This window comes from Dermacentor andersoni, chromosome 6, assembly GCF_023375885.2.
Source record: "Dermacentor andersoni chromosome 6, qqDerAnde1_hic_scaffold, whole genome shotgun sequence".
In the NCBI taxonomy this organism is placed as follows: domain Eukaryota; kingdom Metazoa; phylum Arthropoda; class Arachnida; order Ixodida; family Ixodidae; genus Dermacentor; species Dermacentor andersoni.
Window position 1 is genome coordinate 170,695,229 of NC_092819.1, and position 20,656 is coordinate 170,715,884.

The 20,656-nt window shown below is 45.3% G+C and overlaps 1 long non-coding RNA gene across 1 annotated transcript; it reads right to left on the reverse strand.

The window, feature by feature from the left end:
- Positions 1 to 13,911: 13,911 nt before the first annotated feature.
- On the reverse strand, positions 13,912 to 17,074 carry LOC129382773 (uncharacterized). The gene is made up of 3 exons (XR_011895050.1): positions 16,970 to 17,074; positions 15,162 to 15,327; positions 13,912 to 14,060 (listed from the first exon to the last, which is right to left on the reverse strand). It is a non-coding gene; the product is annotated as an uncharacterized lncRNA (long non-coding RNA).
- Positions 17,075 to 20,656: the final 3,582 nt, after the last annotated feature.

Genomic DNA, 20,656 nt, shown 5'->3' on the forward strand with positions numbered 1-20,656 from the left:
TGTGCTGTGACAGCACGAACTCGAGCGCGGGGGATTCGGCCCTCCCGCGTTTAACCGTGCGTGGCTTGGCCGTGTACGGTGAAAAGCGGATCCTGAAGGTTGAGCTGATGCTGTGTGTTTGGACCCTCAAGGCACCTTGGTGGAGACAACACACCTCTTGGGCCTTCACGCAGATGGTACCTCGGGACTGACCAAGCTGGGGGAAATCGGTAGTTGCCTTTTCGTATCCTCCATTCCAGACATCGCATTTCTCTCTCACTCCCCGTCATTCGTGTGTTCTCCTCTTTTCCTTTTACTTCTTATTTTGCAGGCAGCGAGGGTTGACCTTGTGTGGGAAGCCAATCTTGGTTATACCATATTTGGTTGCAGCACTAATGTACGGCTGGCGTTGTTGCCGCACCTGTTTTACGGTTTAGGCAATCTACGGCATCCCTTTGTTGGGCTCCCTGGCAGGTGGCTGGCATAGCTCCGGAAACCCCCACATAAACTTATGCTAGTTCATTGCCAACACTCCCTGATCACCCTAAAAAAAGCCGGAAACATTCCGCGATTCCATGTGAGTCACTCGGAAAAAGGAGAAAAACAAGCACAAACAATTTCCTCTTTTCTTGTTTTTAAATCTCTAACTAAGGCTCTCGGAAAAAGAATATAAAGCGTCGAAGATAGCAAGTGTGATCTCTTGGAACTCCTCCATCAGAAACTTGAAAAGCTTCACAATCAAGTCTCGTTTGGGAACGTTCCTGTGACTGCTCCAGCATCGCTCCATGAACACCACCCGCAGCGTTGTCTCAGATGATGACTTCATGGAGATGAACGAGGCTGAGCTCTTGGAGTGAGCAGAATGCCATCAACGTCAAAGACATCAAGATGACGCATAACGGCAAAGAAATTCAGACCAAGCATCTAGTACTTCACGAGTCCATCCAGGCCAGGTACATCAACCTTCGTGTTAGGCCATACGTCCCAAAACCTTTCAGATGTTTCAAGTGCCGATAGTTCTGCCACAGTTCAGAGAACTGTCGATGCCGGCTGACTTGTGGCCGGTGTCCTAGCTGCCAAAAATGAGCTTTGCCGAATTGACGCGTCATGGGGCTGCGCCACACACGCCTAGTAAGCCAGCGGTGACGCCATCCGCCCCATCTGTGGGTGCAGCCAGCGCTTTTCCGTCATCCAAGAAGAGCCCGTCAACCTCCGCGTTGGTAGGCTCCAAGGTCTCGTCTTTCGAGGAGAGATTTTCAAAGGAAACACGTCGCTCGCACGAGCGCGTGTGCAGCGCCTCTCAGAAGGTGATGGACGCCGCATCGAGCGCGACGGCACAGCCAGCGCCCGAGCAGCGGCGCGATTCCTTCGACCGCTCCAAAAAAAAAGAACACCACGCATCACGGCGCCAGAAAAATGCTCCGTTAGCTCATTTTACATTCTTAAACACGCAACATAAAACATATTCAAAATGGACACACATTCTACAGGGTAATATGAGAGGACTTCTCCATAACCTTGACGATAGCGCAGAAGGCCTCCCTAAATATAATCTGACGGTATTGTGTGTTCAGGAAGCATTTCTAAAACCTACACAAATAAGCTTCTTCAGACAATGCTATCTTCCGGAAATACCGTGACGACGCCCTTGCCTTGTCCGGAGGTGTAGCAATAGTTGTACTGAAGTCTGTTGCTTGCTAGAATCTTTCTCTCCAGACGCCTCTCAAGGTGGTTTCTGTGCGAGTGATTCTCTTCAATCAATTATGACAACCTACTTTTCATGCACTTCTGCACTTTAAAAAAATATGTAAAATTAAGAGAAGACGAAAGACGAAAGAACAGGTAAGATGCTGGAGAAAGACCAGCGTCCTATATGCCCTTTCGCCTTTCCTCTTCTCTTGATTTTCGCACTTATTTGAAACGCTGGAAATGCATAAAATGCCGAATTTGGAACTAACCCAGCCGCTCACTCGAATAACAATCGGTTGCATTTAGGTCTTACCTCATTACTACATCAGCAAAACAGAATTGTACATGCTGATTGACCAGCTCCCTGAACCATACATTCTCGCCGGTGATTTTAATACTCACAGCGCTTTGTGGGGAGACTCCCGATGTGATGCCAGCGGACGGCTTGTAGAAAGGTTTCTGGTAGCCTCTGGTGCGTGCCTCTTCAATAAGAGCCCACCTGCTATAATATCCGGCAAAATTCATTTTCTTCCAAACATTTAGTGATTGATACAGCTACTCTTCTTCCCTGCGGAGAATGTAATGTCGTCGAGAATTCATTTAGAAATGACCACTTCCTTTTAACGCTGAATTGATACAGCAACATGGCAGTCAACCGCCCGCCCACAGTTGGAAAATAACGTCGGCTCAGTGGAAAGTTCTAAAGGAACTGACAACTCGCCAGAATGTGTTTCGAGAGGTTCATAGAAATGAAATGACCATGATTTATAGTGATAAGGAATTAAGCACGCTGCTCGCGGTTTACGTAGGAATTATAATTTTAAATTGTCAAAGGAAATCTCAAAAACCAGTAAGTAGCGAGGCTTGGTGGTGAAATATTGTTACTTTGGATGTAGTCTACTAGATACCGTACGTAAGTCGGCTGTTATTAGGTGCTGCATAATTATTGTTTAAGATTGCAGTTGGTGTATTATTAGGCACTCGCGCATTATTTTATGCTTCGGAAGTCAAAATAACACGCGTGGCTAGGGCTGCACGCTGAACTCTGTATCACTTATACAAGCGCCGCTTCGTGTTCGATCCGATTGGTTTGGTTTGGACTGGTTAATCACACAAGCAGTCGGTCAGGAAACCACCAGAACATGTAGCCGTTATCGCAGAAATATTTTAACAATTTGGAAAACATGAATCGCTGGAACATTTACTTCATAAAGAAAATCATACTTTGTCACAGATACGGCCCCACTTGTCTGCCTCCCACTACAGCCGGCGTCTAATTGCTATCGCGGTCACATATCAATGTTTCCAGCACGCTTCCAGTGAACGACTACATCGAAGATTGAAAAATTCTGATAAAAAATGTTCCACGGTGTTTTCTACTTTAGCACTTCATGATTGGCGCACTCTGACCGGTAAGCTTTCCATCGCAATGAAAAAATGGATACCATGAAAATAGGTTGTCAGTTCCTTTAAAGAGTCAACCTAGCACAATATTTTATCAACAGTTGTATTCATGATGCAGTAGCCTATTTCACCACTTTTATTATTCACGCAGCCAATGAATTATTTCCACAAACAAATAGTCTCTTGTATAAAATGTAGGTACGCTGATGTAGTGAGGACTGCAGACTCGCACGACAGAAGTCCCACCGAGCAGCCGCTGCTTCTTCGGTGAGATATCATTTTATGTTTTCTTCGAAGAATCAGTGCTGCTCTGACACTTTTTGCTGTTGGGCAGAGAGAACAGACATTCGGTCGTATACCTATGTGTTCACGATCACGCACATTGTAGTGTGAATTTGCTGCGCTCTTCAGCGCATCTCCACCTGCCACGGTGGTAGGCAGCACAGAACCCCGGCACGCGTTCGGCAGCGCGTTCCGAGGCGCATGGGTGCCGCAGAATCCGCCCCGCATTCTCAAGTGCCACAATAGGGGACTAATGTCACCAAGCTGGCGACACTAGTTTTCAACGCTGCAGTACGTCCGAGCGCACCTTCAGTGAATATGGCCGAGACGTGCGGAAGCTAAGCCAAGAAACCACGGTTTGAGACATCTACCTATGAACTAAGCGAAGAAGAAATAGACTGGGACAATACGCCGCTCTCTTTGGTAGCGTATGAAAAGAAGAGACCTGAGGAAATTCCGGTTGTTGCATTTTTTTCGACCTTCACAGCAAGGCTGCAATTTCTGGCATATGAATCCAACCTGTGCTGCGTCAGAAATTGTTTCCGTGACAAAGAAAAAGGTGCAGTCATTTCACGTGAATACAGATGGAAGTTTCTCTGTCAACGTTCTTCCATTGTACCTTCAAGACCTCTACTGTGGGTCAAAATCACTCGCTTGGGAGTCAAGCCATTTAAATATTGGCAAGATACGCCGTCTCCGAGCTCAACATACGGAAGAACAACCGGTTGATTTTCTGAAGGATTTCGGCGTGACATCTGCCGGTCTTCAGGCATGCTACAATCGCCAAGAAGACGGAGCGATAGAATCACGCCCTCTGATAACCATTATTCTCCATTTCAGAGAAGACAAACCAGTGCCGCAGAGTGCACTTAGGCTTTACGAGTCATTCTGTAGGAGAATATTTCGTACGGCTCGGAAATGCTACAACTGCCGGAGATTTGGACATTTGGCGAAGAACTGCTGCAGTCCAAGTCGCTGCAAAGTATACTCAGAAGACCACAGCCACTTGAAGTGCGAGTCTGTGTGTCTGTCAAAGTCTGCCAACTGTGGCGGAAACCGCGTCTCACTCCGGGTGCCCGCAGAGCGACGCTGCTCAACCAGAGTGGCCGTGACATTTTGCGGCGGATGAGCGTGTTTTTCCAGGGCTCCGTGGTGGCGACCAAGTCATAAGCTTTCTCTGCATGCTTTCAGCTTGTTTCTGTTTTTTATTTGATGATTTCTTTAGCCTTTAAATATTAATTGCATAGCTTCCTTTTTTTCTCTCACTGTCTCTTCGTGTGCAGGGGTGTGTTTCGTGTATATTTGGTTATGCAGGATAGAGCGTTCTTTCGCGCCACGTCCTTTAACACGTGCAACCGGTTGGGACGTGAAGTCTTTATGGCATTGAAACAGTAGCTTGAAAGTGGCAAGCCTAATAGCTCTTAGTGGTTTTACTTTGTGTGCTTTGGTAAGAAAGTGAGAGCGTGACCGCGTTGCTGAACACGTGCGAACACGCGTCATACCTTAAGTCCGTGCGGCATTGATTGCTTTTAAAACATTGGTGAGAATTACATCGCGGCTTTCTAAGGATTTAGATTTGTGCGTATTGGTTTTTGCTAGAAGGCACGTGCTCATAAAGCTTCGGTACTTACATTAGAAGAAGCCGTGCAGTACATCGAAAGAAAGCCGGGAACGCATGCAGTGTCCAGGGGGTCCCTCATGGCAAACAAGGGGACGGATGGGAATGGCGAGTGAATCGAGTCAAACGGCAGACACTGTCAAACGGCAGACACGAGTGGCCCAGTGCATTGCGAAGGGGGTACAAGACTTGCACGAGCTGTCCCCTCAGGTACAGTGCATGGTGTGCACGGTGCCGGAGGTGCCTGTACGAGACAGTCACGTGCAAAGAGCCGTAGTGGCTGCTAATGAGGCGATATGGAAATTGAGCCGACAGAAAGGTTTGGAGGTTGTCGAAATAAACAGGGAACTGAGAAGGTGTGCTGGTTTTGAACGAGACGGGATCCACTTCAAGTACAGGCTGGCACGAGAGGTGGGCTGGCGGCTTGGTGACCGCGCTGTATCTTTTTCAGGGGGCCCACGGGGGCTCAGGAAGCCAGAGTAGGTAATAATGAAGAAGGTCCCCTAGCGGAACCTCGGAAGAGCATCGGCGTCGATAACAGGAAAAGGAGGAAAGCAAGAAAGAGAGCTCGCCATGCAATAGGCTACATAAACATGCAGGGTGGCAGAAGAAAGGAAGAGTGGGCAGAGATTGAGGAGCAGTTAAATAGGGAACAAATAGGGGTGTATGCGGTTACAGAAACGCACCTTAGAGACTCGGTAGAGCCGCCAGTGATTGAGAAATATCTTTGGGAAGGGTGCAACAGACCTAAGTCGGAAAGAAAGGGAGGGGAAGTCAGAATGCTCATCCATCAGGGAGCCAAATGGAAAAGACTAAATTCAAAATGTCAAGAGCATATTTGGTTATCAGGTACAATGAGTGGAAAGAAAACTTCGCTTGGCGTAACGTATTTGTGAACCTGAAATATTCGCACAGAAAAGAACAAAGAGCTAGAGGAATGCCTCAGTGCTGATATTAAGGGTTTCAGGAATGATGCTGAGATTATCCTATTAGGTGAAATGAATGCCGACGCACATGATCTATGTGGCTATACCGACAACAATGCGCATTCAATGCTACATCTTTGTGAGCAACATAAGCTAGTTATCGTGAATACATCGCCTAAGTGTCAAGGGCAGATCATGTGGGAAGTGAGAAACCAGCAATCGACCATTGATTACTGTCTTATGAGAGAAAGAATTCATGATAGGTTGAGAGCAACGGTCATTGACGAGGAATCCTATAGCAGCATTGCGAGTAACCATAAAGTATCATCTTAAAAATGAGATATGTAGTTGGGAATGTGAGCAAGGAGTGCAAAATCACCAGTAGAAATTTGAACGCTGGACAAATAACAAATATAGTTCCAAGACTGCAGGAAGAACTTGACAAAAGGCCAAGTAAAGAATGGGAATATGGTTAGCTTCTAAGTGTAATAACAAGAGAAACATTCGTTCGTTGGAAAGGAAAAAAGAAACCGAAAAGCTGGTGGTACAGGGAGTTACCAGAAGAGAACGCCGAACGGCTAAAAGTATCGAGAAAGCACAGGCAGCCAAAGAAAAATTGCAGTTGCCGCAAGATGAAATAGCCATAAAATGGCAAATATACCGGGTGAAAAAATCTATGGTTCAAATACTGCTACAAGCAGAGATAAAAGGTGAAAGTGAGCGTTGGTAGTCAGAAATACGTGAGAAAAAGAGGGTCGCGCCTACAGTATTTTGGAATCACATAAAATTATTAGGCAGGAAGTCAACAACAATACAACAAGATATCCAGACGAAGATGGAAAGAAACTGGAAGGGGCAGCGGCTTTGAGTTACATCCGAAAAATAACAGTCGCATCTTTCCAAGGCAATGACGAGGTTGCAATCGAAGAAAGAAAGAGCATGAAAGAGAACCAAATGGAAAAGGAGCTGGTGCTGACAAATTTCAACTGGAAGAAAGTCGAAGATAAAATTCCTAAGCACACAGCCACAGGGCTAGACGAGGTTCCCGTTAGGCTGATTAATAAATTAGGACCAAAACGTAACGAAGCTCTTGTGAAAGCAGGGAAAACGAACTTCAAAAGATAGACAAATACCAGACGGTTGGCGATAAAGTAGAATGAATTTAATTTATGAAGGTAAGCGGTAGGAAAACAAAATTCCCTCATATAGACCGTTGACCGTTACGTCCGTAATATACAGATTAGCAATGCAGGCAATCAAATTCAAGCTGCAATCACGGGCAGAGAATAATTACATTTTGGGAGAACTTCAGAATGGATTCAGAATAGGTAGGCGTTTGAATGATAACTTACTTTTTCTTACTCAGTGTATTCAAATATTAAGACTAGAAAGCACACCGTTATATATGTGGCCTTTTTAGACAATACAGGAGCCCATGACAACGTACAACGCAATATTTTGTGAGATAGTCTGAAAGGGGAAGCCTTAGGCGACGATTTTCTACAGCTTTTGTAAGAGATTTACATAAAACATACCGTTTGCGTTGAATGAGAAAGGATAACGAGCAGAGAAAGTTGATATCAACAAGGGACTAAGGCAGGGGTGCCCTTTATACCCACTGCTGTTTGTGATGTACATCGTGAGGATGGAGAGCACACTGGAAGGAAGTAATATCGGGTTTAATCTCTCATACAAACATGCGGGTACAGTAGTGGAGCAGCAGCTTCCAGGTTTATTTTATGCAGACGTCATTTTGTTGCTCGCAACAAGCAAAGTGATCTGCAACGTCTGGCTAATATCTGTGGCCAGTAAGGCAAGAATTTTGGCCTAATATTCAGTGTTAGCAAATCAGGTGTTATGGTATTCAATGAAAACAGTGAACAGACAGTGGCAGTACAAGGCCAGGAATTACTTCGGGTGAAAGAATATAGATACATTGGTATATGGATAAACAAAGGCAATAGATATAGAAACACAGGAAAAAACTAACAGTAAAGGGAAAGAGAAATGCAGCCATAATGAAGCACAGTGTGCTATAGGGATACAATAGGTACGAGTTGCTGCGGGGTATGTAAAGTGTGCAAGGATTCCAGGACTTACATTTTTTTTAAATGCGGTTGTTTGCTTGAAATCAGGGGTACAATCAGGACTCGATGGCAACCAACGGTCAGTTGGACGTCTCGCATTGGGTGCTCATGGGAAGGCTACAAATGAAGCTATGCAGGATGATATGGGCTGCACAAGTTTTGAAGTGAGGGAAGCTCACAGTAAAATTGTTTCTGAAGAACGACTGAGGAATATGGGCTGGGAAAGTAAATGCGCTGGGAGAGTGCTGAGGTATTTTTACAGGAAAAATATTGATTCACCATGAAGGAAAATAACTATGTGTCTTATAGGGTGAGCAACGCAGCAACAAAGACCGTCAAGCGGAGAGTCAGAGAGGCTGAAATAATCTCATGGGTGGTGGCAGCGGAAAAGAAACCTGCCATGAGTAAGTACTTAAGAGGAAAAAAAGAAATCAGGAAAGAAACAATTTATGATAACTCAAAGGGAAGCTCATTACTTTTCGAACCGAGCCTTAGAACACGCACTTACAAAGCGAGATACAACAAGGAAGAAGAAGCATGTGCTTGCTGCGACAAATGTAGGGAAACGAAGGAGCATGTTTCTTTAAAATCTGAAGATATCTGCCCAGCGGTCGATTTAGGCAGCACTGGCCTCCTTGAAACCCTTGGGTTCAGCGATAGCAGGGTGAAAGTAAATATATCTGCAATAGAGATTAGTAAGAGGCGATTGGAAGATTCGTGGGAGAAAAGTAGGAAAGCCACATAAAACTGAGGCGTACACAAACAAAGTTCACAATAGGAGATCAGAAAATTCCCTTTTGAAAATTAGTGCTTCTTTTTCTTTTTTTCTCTCTTTTGACCTAGGTATAACATTAGGCAGTATAATAGCAAGAGATTGGTGGCGCAACAGGACCGCCCTGTTCCAAAGGGGATGCTCGTAACATCCATCTGTCCGTCCATGCACCCATCCATCCATCCATCCGGAGCTGCCTACATTGACTCGAGTTGATATACGGAGGGCTGCCGCCTTATAATGCGCCTACACATAACCTTGATATCCCATGGTATGCCCCTGCAACTACCAACAAATAGCAGGAACAAGCGGACAATTCTGCGGCTATAAAGCAACCAAGTCGACAACGTTCCGGTAGTGGGCGATACGACCCCTTTACGGGAATGCTGCTCATCTTGCCCAGGCGTCGAGCCAGAATTGCCGACCTTCTCAGCAACGCCCTCTGCCATTGACGAACCTACCTAATCTAACATCTCAGCGACTACCTCAGCATTCGCCCCAACCACACCACTCATGCGAGCGGCCATCCCAGACAGCTCTTGAGCGATCTGTTCCGGTCAGAGATGGTGCTTCAGTGTCGTTTGGTGATTGCGCGTCTATACTTGCGGCACAGATAATCCTGCCCATGCTATTCACAGCTCTGCGTGCAATTCTCAGTGCCATTCCAGAAGCGAGCAACCTGCCGTAGGTAAAAGCGCTTCTGTCTATGGAGTCGCTGGTGCTTCTCCAACCACCATCAGCTCCACGGGAGGCTTACAATGAATAATCGTTACGGCAATGTTTTCATATTTCAATGGAGTACTAATAGCCTTCGTAATAAATAAGCTGATTTTCGCAAGCTACTCGCTCAACATAACTTTCCTGTTTTATGTATACAGGAGGCAGGCGTACGAGATGACTTCGTCTTTCAAGCTATGTAATGTATAAATCATCGCGGATTGCTAGGAATAGCAGAGCGATGTTATACATGAGGAAAGACCTGGCGTCTTATTTAATAGTGTCCATTGTTTATTTACCTATTTCTGAAATCTCTGCAGATTAAAAATATTCTGTGCGTCCTTCAGATAGCGAAAACATGCCTGGCCAAACAGACGCTAAATATGCCAAGATTTTTAATGAGAACGGCTTTTTCACACCACTACATGGAAAGAATTAGGTTTTCGATCTACGAGATCACTCACATTTACTGTCTTTCGCAAATCAGTTCTGTGTATGCCCGCAACGGGGAGGAAAATTAATTAATGGAAAACTGCATTGTCTTGCTTCCCTAGAACTGATTTTCCACGTTCAGTGTCATAGTGCTTGAGTTCTCGATTAATACAGCCTCGCGCTGGCAACCTTCTAGACTCCTGGTTAGCTCAGATGGTATGGCGAGCGTCCCCTAAAAGCGTTGGTCCCGGGTTCGATTCACGAGTCACAACGTAGTTTTCTTAATCTGCGAAGATTGCTTTCTGGGAAACAATTCCTTTATTTTTCCTCTGTAGCTTCGTACTACCATTCGAGTAGATGACAATTTCTTTTCCCATATGTTACGTGTTTTTACGCAGGTGGTGATGACCGTAACGAAGCCAGCGTTCATCGTGACCCCTCCACCCGAACAGGTTCGTATACTTTCTAATTTTGCACTACGCTAAACCATAAGGCGGCTATATTTAAGCAGATACTTTGTAGCGATGAAACGCTGGTTCCTTTCCATCATTGCACATGCTTTTGGTTTTGGCACAGATTAGGCGCGAATCATTCGCCTTCGTGCCACAGTTTCAAACAGCGTGAGGAGAGGAGGTGCAAGAAAAGATCATGGAAAGCACAGTTGATTAATATCGAACAATACAGAAACAATTCCGGCCTATTTGCAAAATGTAGCCGATGTGAATTGCGTAGAAGAGCAGAATCGCATGGTATGCACATGCCGCCGCTTCCTATTTTCCATAATTGCCCGGCTTTCATTACGCCTGCGTGGGCACCTAGACGTGCTGAGTCATACTCAGCAATTCACATTTAATCTGCTTTATATTCCGGTTTCGCTAAGATCCTAAACTTGGCTGTGTTGCAAACCGTAGAGAAAATACCCTATCTCCATACGGATCCCCGTATGGACTTTGCAGCATTTTCGCCGGTTGGCGAGGCCACCCTTGGGTTTACTGCGGGACGTACAGGCTCTTGCCCCTAGACTTGCAATTTTTGAAATTCCTCCCAAGTAAACCTCGGCAAAAGCACAAAATCTGGACGGCCATATACCCACTCAAGGTTATACTCTATCACTCTATGGTTCCCTGCAACGCTGCGGAACTGCACGACTTCTTATACAACATTTAGGAACGCTACAACCCGTCAACATATGCTCATCCGCGCCACCTAATCGCCCGGCGTCTGCACGCCGTCTGGTTGACCTGCCTGCTGTTGCGTTGATGCAACAAACGTACACTCGTGGTAACCTTAAACCACCTTGCTAATCAACAGCAAGGCCTCCAATAAATACGCACGTCTATGTCCTATCTTTTGCTTGGCGTGTAGATATCGTTTGTGGGTCACTTTGCTGTTTCTTGCGTCTGGAAGCCTAACCGTAGCTAGCGCTCCTTGACGTTCTGGAGGAAAGTGATTCTTTGCACTCATGCTTATTTTCCAGAACGGCGGCAGAGTACCCGCGACAGCCCTTATCGCGATACGTGGTACCTTAGATGCGCCCACTTCCTGCTTTACCACACTAGACATGCCTAGACATTAGCCTTTTGACGCACCGTCATCGTATACCATGCTAGAGCACTGTAATAGATTAACGGGTCCCTGAAATGGCCGTAACGCCATAACGTTAACGAGCCCGTGTTGCAGAAAATCCGACGTTGGCGTCCCACGTCGGCGTCTAGCGACCGGCATCGGACGTTGTTTCGACGAGAGAGAGACAGAAAGCACTTCATTTGCACCCGTCAGAGAGTATGGGTGATCGGGGTGAGACACAGCTCCCTCTTTCATCGTCTACCTCCCCTCTAGACGTCGGCCGGAATCAGTTGGCTTCCGGCGGCGGCCTGGGCTTGACCGATGACTTGTTTTTGGGCTTGTTCTTCCTGGCTATGGAGGGAGGATTCCCATGATTCTTTGTTCTCATGTAGACCGTTTAGCGCTGGGCAAGCCCAGATCATGTGATTTAGTGTCGCTATGCCTTCACAGTTTTTGCATTTGGAAGAGCGCACCTCAGCATGCCATTTGTGTAGGATATAGGGGTTTGGGAAGGTACCCGTCTGTAGTTTTCGCCAGATAACTTCTTCCTTCTTTGTAAGAGATCTATGGGGGGGAGGGAGGGTTCTTCTGCCCATTCTATACCCTACCGGCAAAATTTACTATAACCAAGCATGGTAAATCATCATTGGCCAAGCTGTCCGTCACTGGAAAGTTGTTGGAGGCCAAGCAAGGTCTGTGCGTGGCTGGAGTGACAAGCCTACCATTGGCCAAGCAATGGAAGGCCATGCATGGCCAACGATTGGAAACACCTCTTGCCATAGCTGGCACTGCAGTGGAACACCATGCAACAGCCAAGCATATTCTTCCTGTGGAAGCCAAGCATTTGGCCAATGCAATTTCTATCCCCAATTTTTTCGTTTTTATCTTGGCTACATATAAATGCCCTGCTACTTTCTTGTAGATTTTTATCTGTCCCACATCAAATATGTCTCAACACAAACATTTTCGGCGTTTCATTTTTATTTTGTGCTGAAGAATACAGTAGCATCATATCGAACATGTCTAAACACAAAGAAAGCATAGAATACACAACTACGTGAACAAATTAACTGTCACATCATTTTTCAAAAAGGCAGAATTCAACACACCGGTGAAGACTCAATGTATCCAATTCCTTAACAGGAACAGCAGCGAACTATATCCCAGAAAATTATTGCACATATCAAGCCAACAAGGTGCACAGATGGTCGAACCACACATCATTCGGCTGTATAAAAATGAAACTTCACAAAAAAGGAAAGGGTGAATACAATTATGTGAACAAATAAACTGTTACATCATTTTAAAAACGCATACTTGAACACATAATTAGGTCAATATATCCAGTTCCTTAACAGGGACAGCAGTAAACTACAGAAAATGACTGCACGTATCAAGCTAACAAGGGAAACAGATCGCCGAACAGCACATCATTCGGCTGTAAAAATAATGAAATATCACAAGAAAGGAAAGGGTGGAACACGATCATGTGAACAAATAAACTGTTACAGCATTTTAAAAACGCATAATTGAACACATCAGTTAATATATTAAGTTCCTTGCCCATGACTGTAGTAAACTGTATCACAAAAGTTATTGCACATATCAAGCCACGAGACACAGAAGGCACAGCTAATGCTCTCTTTTAGGTGGCCGAACCACATGACATCATTCAGCTGCCTAAAAATGAAATGTCCCACAGAAAAAGGAAGGGCGAAGGCAATTACGTGAACGAATAAGCTGTTACATAATTTTAAAACGGCATATTTGAACACATCAGTCAATGAGTGGGCTCAAAGATTACTGAGCCATCTGCCACACGCTGGCTTAGTGTTGGAGGCTCGTGTGCTGCTGTCCAAAATAATCTGCAAGCCATCACAGCAAGTCTCTCCCGAGAAGCAGATGAGAGGGGTGACAATAAGGCAGCTGTGCTGCTAAAGCTTAACTTAAGTGGCAGGTTTGTAGGCACACTTTTGATGATGTATGATATCTCATTGACTGAGAGGCTATCAAAGCCCTCCAAGCAAGGTCGCTGCATGTTGATCTCTTGCAGGACGTGATAACATCTACAATAACCATGCTGGAGGCACAGAAAGACCTCAAGACAAACCTTAAAGAATTCTGTGCCAGCAATGATATTACATTGTCAGTCACATCAGAATTTGAAGTTTGAATGCAGGGAACCAGAAAAGCTTTTGTTGATAAACTTGTAATCAACTTGAAGGATAGGTTTCAAGTACACCCAGTTTTGGCAAAATTTGCAATACTGTTTGCCAGGGAGTGTTACCGGGACATCGTTGCAAGCAAAGGCACTGAAGTTGTTTGTACATTGTACACGCTGTGCGCCACGCTGGGAAAGCTTTACACTCCTGATATGTGGAATAACATGTAGCAGAACTGTTTTAAAAAAAAGAGGCTACATCAAACAGATTACGAGGTGCTGGCTTGGCTTGTGTCGGATTGCCTCAACAAGGCGACGCGCCGTCTGTGTGTCCGGCCTCCCTGCTGGTCTGCAGCAAGCATCAGCCACCTTTTGATGGTATCTGCAACAGCTGCATCAGTCGTGCCGAAGAGGGCACGTGTTGCACCTGTGAAAAAGAGTTCGGCAAGTGTTACGCTCTTGTAGCACAAGAAGGCGAAAGCCAGCTACACATTTGGTAATATATTAAGTTATACAGTTAGGGTTGAACTTCTTTGAAAGACAATTCGTGATGCATCAAGTTATACAATCAGGGCTAAACTTCTTTGTAAGACATAACGAGCCGCAATGGGAAGTACAGGTGTGGTACTAAGGCGACCTCCTGAACGCCACATATGGACACTTAACGTTACATAAATTGCTGTATGTTATTGCATGCACTAGGCCACATCGTTAGACAGCAAGATGGCTGCCACGGGACGTGTGAAATCAGGCACGCACTAGGCATACGTTTAAAAAGCTAGAACAGTGAAGCGGCCGTGGCTTCAGGGAAGCGTGCTCATCTCGCACCCAGGCGTGCCCGGGTTTGATCCACAACCAGACCGATACGTACCAATTCTTTCTTTCAAAGCTACCAATTTACTTTTTTCACAGGAACCTCCCCGAGAAATGTGACGTCAATCCAAGCATTTTTTGCGGTGCTGGCCATTTTTCTTCAATGTCACCTTAAAATGTCACCTTCGCCTTAAAATTACACACTTAAATGCATAAATATGTCTTCTGAAAATTTTGAAACACATTGTTTTATGTTAAACTTTTCGATCTTCCCCTAAGCAACCTGTACCTTACTTGTGTAGCTCAGTAGTAAACCATAAAATTGCGTGCCTGCTTTCATTATGAGCTTAAAAAATAGGAAAGTTCATAAACACAAACTAAGGTGATCCAACTCTGAACTGGGGAAGCAATGATTGTTGCGAAACTGTGTTCCAACCTTGTTGACTCTGTTACTCCAGATTACACAACTATGCAGTCTTCACGAGGGCAGCCACTGTTGAAAACTGAACAAAACAGCATCTATAGGACGTGCTGCCAAACAAACATCAGTAATGGAGTGTCTGTAATATACTGATCATGGTCAAATATTTTATCTAAACTGTAACTGCAACACCATAGCATAGAGAAGTATATATAACACTAAAGCTCGTAATGGTGGAAATATTGAAAGCCGCAGCAGAAGACAAAGTACTATTTGTTTTACGTTGATGCTTACCAAGCAAAAGATGCAGCACATTTGTGAGGCTTTTGAATGGAATTTTTTTCCCTGAGGAGCCGGCCCAGCTGCACTGCAGTGCAACTGTCTTGGAGACGATTTGTCGGAGCACCCTGCGAACTCCGTCTTCTGCACCGCTGCCACCTTTCAGAGAGAAATAGCCAACCTGCAACACGAAATGCAATACATGAATAAAACAAGTTGCAGTTTCGCCCAGAAGGCGAAGCATCGATTGCGATAGCAAATTAGTAGACAGCTATCCGAAGTAAGGATAGTAGTTTTATCAGCTGTATAAAGTTGTAAATGTTCGCTTACTAAGTAAACAAGCACGGTGTCACGCGCGTACAGGTAAACATGAACACATCTCGCTTGATGACCGCGGAAACTCGTCAAAACCTGGAAAGCACGCCAGCAGCAGCAGGCAAATTGACCTTCGCACTGTCGCTTGTATCGCTTCAACGCGAACGCTGAAAGCACAGCGCATACTAAGCTACCAGCACTCGGCGTATGCACTTCGTACCCATCGCAGATTGCTTTGAAAATGAGGCCCGGTGGGCGCACACTTCGGCCACACAGCAGATCGCTTTCAAGGTACGGTGCCCGCGCGGCAGCCCCGTCAGCAGCAGCCACGAAAGCAGAACGCAACCCCCACCTCTACCGTCTCCTCCTCCCTGTGTACCGCTAGTAAACTCAGTCCGCGGGCTTCCGGCCACCTTCCTTTCTCGCATGCTCGAGAATAAGCTACGGTTGGCGGCTCAGCCTCGCACGCTTTCACTCGCACACCCAGCGCGCAGCGACGGTTTTATCGCCGTTGGATTTTATACGGAACCTCACGGTGACGCCGACGGCATAAATGCACTTGGAGTGTCCATATAATTACTATCCAAATAAAAGTTCAGTGAAGCAGTGTTGTGTTATGTTTAAATGGTCTGACAAACATCTAAACTGCACCTTGAATTTTGTCATTGCAAGATAATCTTGCAATGATAGGAAAAAGCATTTTATCTCTTAAAAACCATATCTTTAAACCAGCAAAGAAACTCCTGCGAACTGACACAAGCTAACCTTCTGTAGCGAAAAGTTGTCATTAAATGTTACAAAAGCAGTAAGTGTTCAGGCCTCAGTTCTTGTAAAATGCAATTTTTGTAAATTCGCAGAAGTTTATCTCCCACTGTTATAAGTATTATGTGTTTATCTGTGTATATGTAATCCATACAGTCGAACCCAGATATATTGAATATGATATGGATCACAAGAACTAGATATATGAAGTAAAATATATATACATGCATATTCGAGGGGATATTACAGCTCTTTGATATACACAATAATTCGTTATATGTGGGTTTAATATATCCGGGTTTGACTATAAGTAGGTCGATATGTGGGGCTGCCTCTATGCTAGAAAACGAAATGCAGAGGTTGTACCTTTGAGCATATAGGAGCGCTAGGTATGCATATGTCAATTGGCAATTTACAGAAATCTCATGGAGGATTACTTCATTAGTTTTAATATCACATTTCCATAACTTCTTTGCCAATTCCATTCACAATAAATTCGTAGTATGCATCAGGTGAAACAGCACAAAAATCACTGCAAGTTCAGAATGCATTATAGCCAGCGATGGCATATCTTACAAACTCACGCACTTATTAACCACGACATTTAATTAGTACAGAGTTCCGAACTGACATGCACTGCCTCATTTATACGGGTCTAAAATTGGCACGTTCATAATGCACAAACTGCAGGCAAGATAATTGTGCAGGTGGCAGCAAAGCTTATTTCCTATGGTATAGTGGCTTACCACTAAGTCCATGTGGTCTCGATCCGAGAGATAGTTGTCAAATGCCAGAATTCCTCTATAGTGCTGACGGGGAGTGGTGTACAGTCACTGGGCAGCTTCATGACAACATGGCTCCCACTGGCGTTTTCCTTGCGCACACTTCATACGCTGAAGAGTATGTCGCCAAGGGCCTTTAAGACTTCCTTCTCGAATCCTAACGAATGTTTCAACGTTAGGATATCCTAAGAAAAAGCACTCATATACTCAAAAATGCTCAACTGCACCTGATACTGGTACCGAAAGAAATGCATATCCGCCCGTCTTAAAAGACAGTATAATTTTTATGCTGCTGCAGAGACCGTTTTTTTTTTCACTGGCACCGCCATGCTGCATACGCAGTGGCGCCAACCGTGGGCAGTAGGCATGCAAGCTTGGGCGAGCACTCCATGTTGTATGGCAGGTATACCTCCGGCGGCAGCCTCTGGTGGCTGTTTTTGCTTCGCGCTCTCTATTTAGCATAACGTGGCGTCTTCTTGAGGGAAACTGTTCCGTGAGATGTACTGAAGCAATTTAGGTCAGCATGGCCAAAGTTTCTGCGCCATTGAGGTGGACGAAACACCCAGCACGATGTGCACGTGCATTTGAGCCTACAATCGGCCTCAGGATCAGTCGGTATTTCTGAAAATTTTTTTCACTAATGTAACCTCACTGCAGCTTTCTCACTTAGTTTTAAGCTGTAGTTACGCAGCAATAAGTACTGTTCTGCTGCGGAATGAGTTGTACTGTTTACTTTGACAAGTGTTCGAACTGTTACCTGCAGAAATATTGCGGGATAACCTTATTGTCCGCCCGCGAATAATATAGTTTTTGTTGGTAATAACAGCATACCGTATACAGTGAATTACACTTGTCGAATGCCCATCTGTAGACTGCGCGAGCATCCGAAGCAGTGGTAGTTGCTGGGTTATAGATCTGGTTGTTCCTTGTAGCACATGATCCAAGCATGCGGCATGACCATGCAAGGTCTTATTGCGACGTTAGCCCATTTTCTTTTTTTTTCTCGCGGTAGAGGGGGATGAGAACATATTTTTTTTACTTTGTTCATCCCATCCTCTACGACGCCTCACTCGTCTTACGGAAATTGCGTCCTCGCAAATAGCCACCAGATTCTTTCTGTGCGATCTCCTTTGGACATTACTGCTTTACACGGCAAAAAGGCAATGCAGACGCACAAAGCTATATGCGTCATGCTGGTTTACCAACCGCAGTGATCGCTGTGTTGAGTAACGCCATACAGGAGGCTCGTGCAGATATAGCATGGTGATTTCAAGTCTACTGGACTTGAAATGCGTGAGAACTATGCCGGTGACCAATGCAAATATTTTATCACGATTGGCGCTTCCGGGTTGCACTGGGTTGGCCATACACGAGCACTCTTTTCTGTTTTAGCACCCACAACAAGTGATCACAATGAGAAGATTTTCCAATTCACAATGGCCATTCACACATCGCTATTCCTCGTCAAGCGGAAACCGATACTCCGAAAATAGTTAACAGCACTAGGTATCCCGCACACTCTCGTTACGACTGCACTGAAAGGCTACACAGTGGTTTCCCAAAGACCTCATATGAACTGACATCACTTAAAGTTCGCGGAAAACAATCTAAAACATGTACAAATCGTTCCACAGCACTCAACGGCAACACATTCAAGCAGCACCGCATCAGCTTTCACAAGCCATCCTTGCCCGATAAGGTGTATAGTTTAACTTATCCACCTTGAAAAATTCCTGATTCCCCAAGAAAACAGCTTTTACAGATATTTGTACTGTTTCGGTGTAGCAACATCACGCACGTTTTGGCTACCCAGGCAATATTTCACATGACTAAAATGCAATGTTTTCAAACCCCTTGCAATTTTTTCATTCAAAACGCATTCGTGTTCATGAAACAAAGTAATCAGGGTGACCCAGCAAGGCTAAGTTCTAAGCATGAAATTTGGTGTTAGTCCCTTTAACAACACACGAAAGTATCAGTGTTTCCTCTATCAAGCACTGCATTTAATGTGATTCTTAGGAAGCTGTCTCATGTGAAGCTGTTGTACAAGATCAAATATTTCCGTAAGTGTGGGGCATGGGCTGCTTTCTTCTGCAAACAATATCAGAGCATTTTAGACTAATGGTATCATCGTTTTATATAAAAAATGTACACGGATATAATATTTAGTTTTCTGTGAAAACCTCATTCAAGCAGAAGGGCAAAAGAATGTCGGGTCTAATCGGTCAAACAGAAAGGGAAAACTCTGACCAAGAGTAAGTTACTAGCACTCATAAAACAAACATTACTAAATATATGTTTCATCAGATGTTAACAAAATATGATCATCTAGTGGTTAGAAAAGGAACAAAATTAGGTATTTTACATATATTAATAAAACTATATGCAGAGAAAAGCTGATTCAAACCCCTAATATTTTCGCCTATTTATACCTACAATGATGGTTACAACTAGCCAACATTTATTTTTTCTTGCGCTATGTACAGTAGGATGCAACAGGGACAAACCGGACACGGAATATTGCCGCGACGCCATCTGTGCCCAACCATGCTGACGACGAGGACGACGACCTCGTGCGTGCAAATGAGGCTGCTAGAGAAGAAGAAGCCAAAACTGAACGCTTGTTCTAATTGTCTAGATAAAATACCGCTCTCCGCTCTTGTCTCAAGTGAGCCGTGACACTGGTGGACGTGCTGGGTATCGCATCATCGCCTAATGATAGGGACGACTCCTGCGAGTAGCCCTCCGTCCAGCCCTTCAAGACATCATCCACGCGTCGAGGCACCTGTGCACCACGCAAGCCGCCGCCTACAAGGTCTGTGCCCGGAATTCGGTCTCTTGCAACGAACTTCGTCAGCGACCTCACCGACTCAGGAAATGGCGATTGCGAGTCCAACACAGGTGACTATCCAAAACAATCTAGTCCCCACAAGCTTCCACGGTGACACGTACGAAGACGCCGAAGACTGGCTAGACCAGTACGAACGCGTAGCTAAGGTCAATCAGTGGCGTCCGGACCAGAAGCTTTCCAATGTGTACTTCGCTCTTGAAGGTAGCGCAAGGACGTGGTTCCAAAACCACGAGGCACATTTGACAACGTGGGACGAATTTTGCCGTCGGCTACTTGACACCTTCGGAAGCACTGATCGCCGAGATAATGCACAACGCCTTCTCGAGTTGCGCATTCAGAAGCCCAATGAAAGTGTCTCCATGTTTGCCGAGGACATGTCTCGTTTGTTTCGCCGCGCGAATCCCAGCCTGCCGGATTCGAAGAAGCTGAGCCATCTCATGCGCGGCGTCAAAGAACAGCTATTCGCTGGTCTCGTGCGTAACCCGCCTACAACAGTGGAAGAATTCATTAAGGAAGCCACAGCAATCGAGCGGGCGCTCCAGCAGCGTTGTCGGCAATACGAACGCCTGACTAACGATGCGCCTGCAGGAGCCGCAGTACTCACAGTGACAGACGAGACCTCGCTGCGTCAACTGATAAGGGACATTGTGCGCGAGGAGATTGCGAAGCAAACTGTGACACCGAAGGAGTTCACTGTTTCTTCGGTCGCTGAAGTTGTTCGCCAAGAAATTCGGCAAGCATTAGCACCTCCTGAGCCACTCCCTGAACCGAGTCCCGGGCCGCGCTTCGAGCCATGCGCA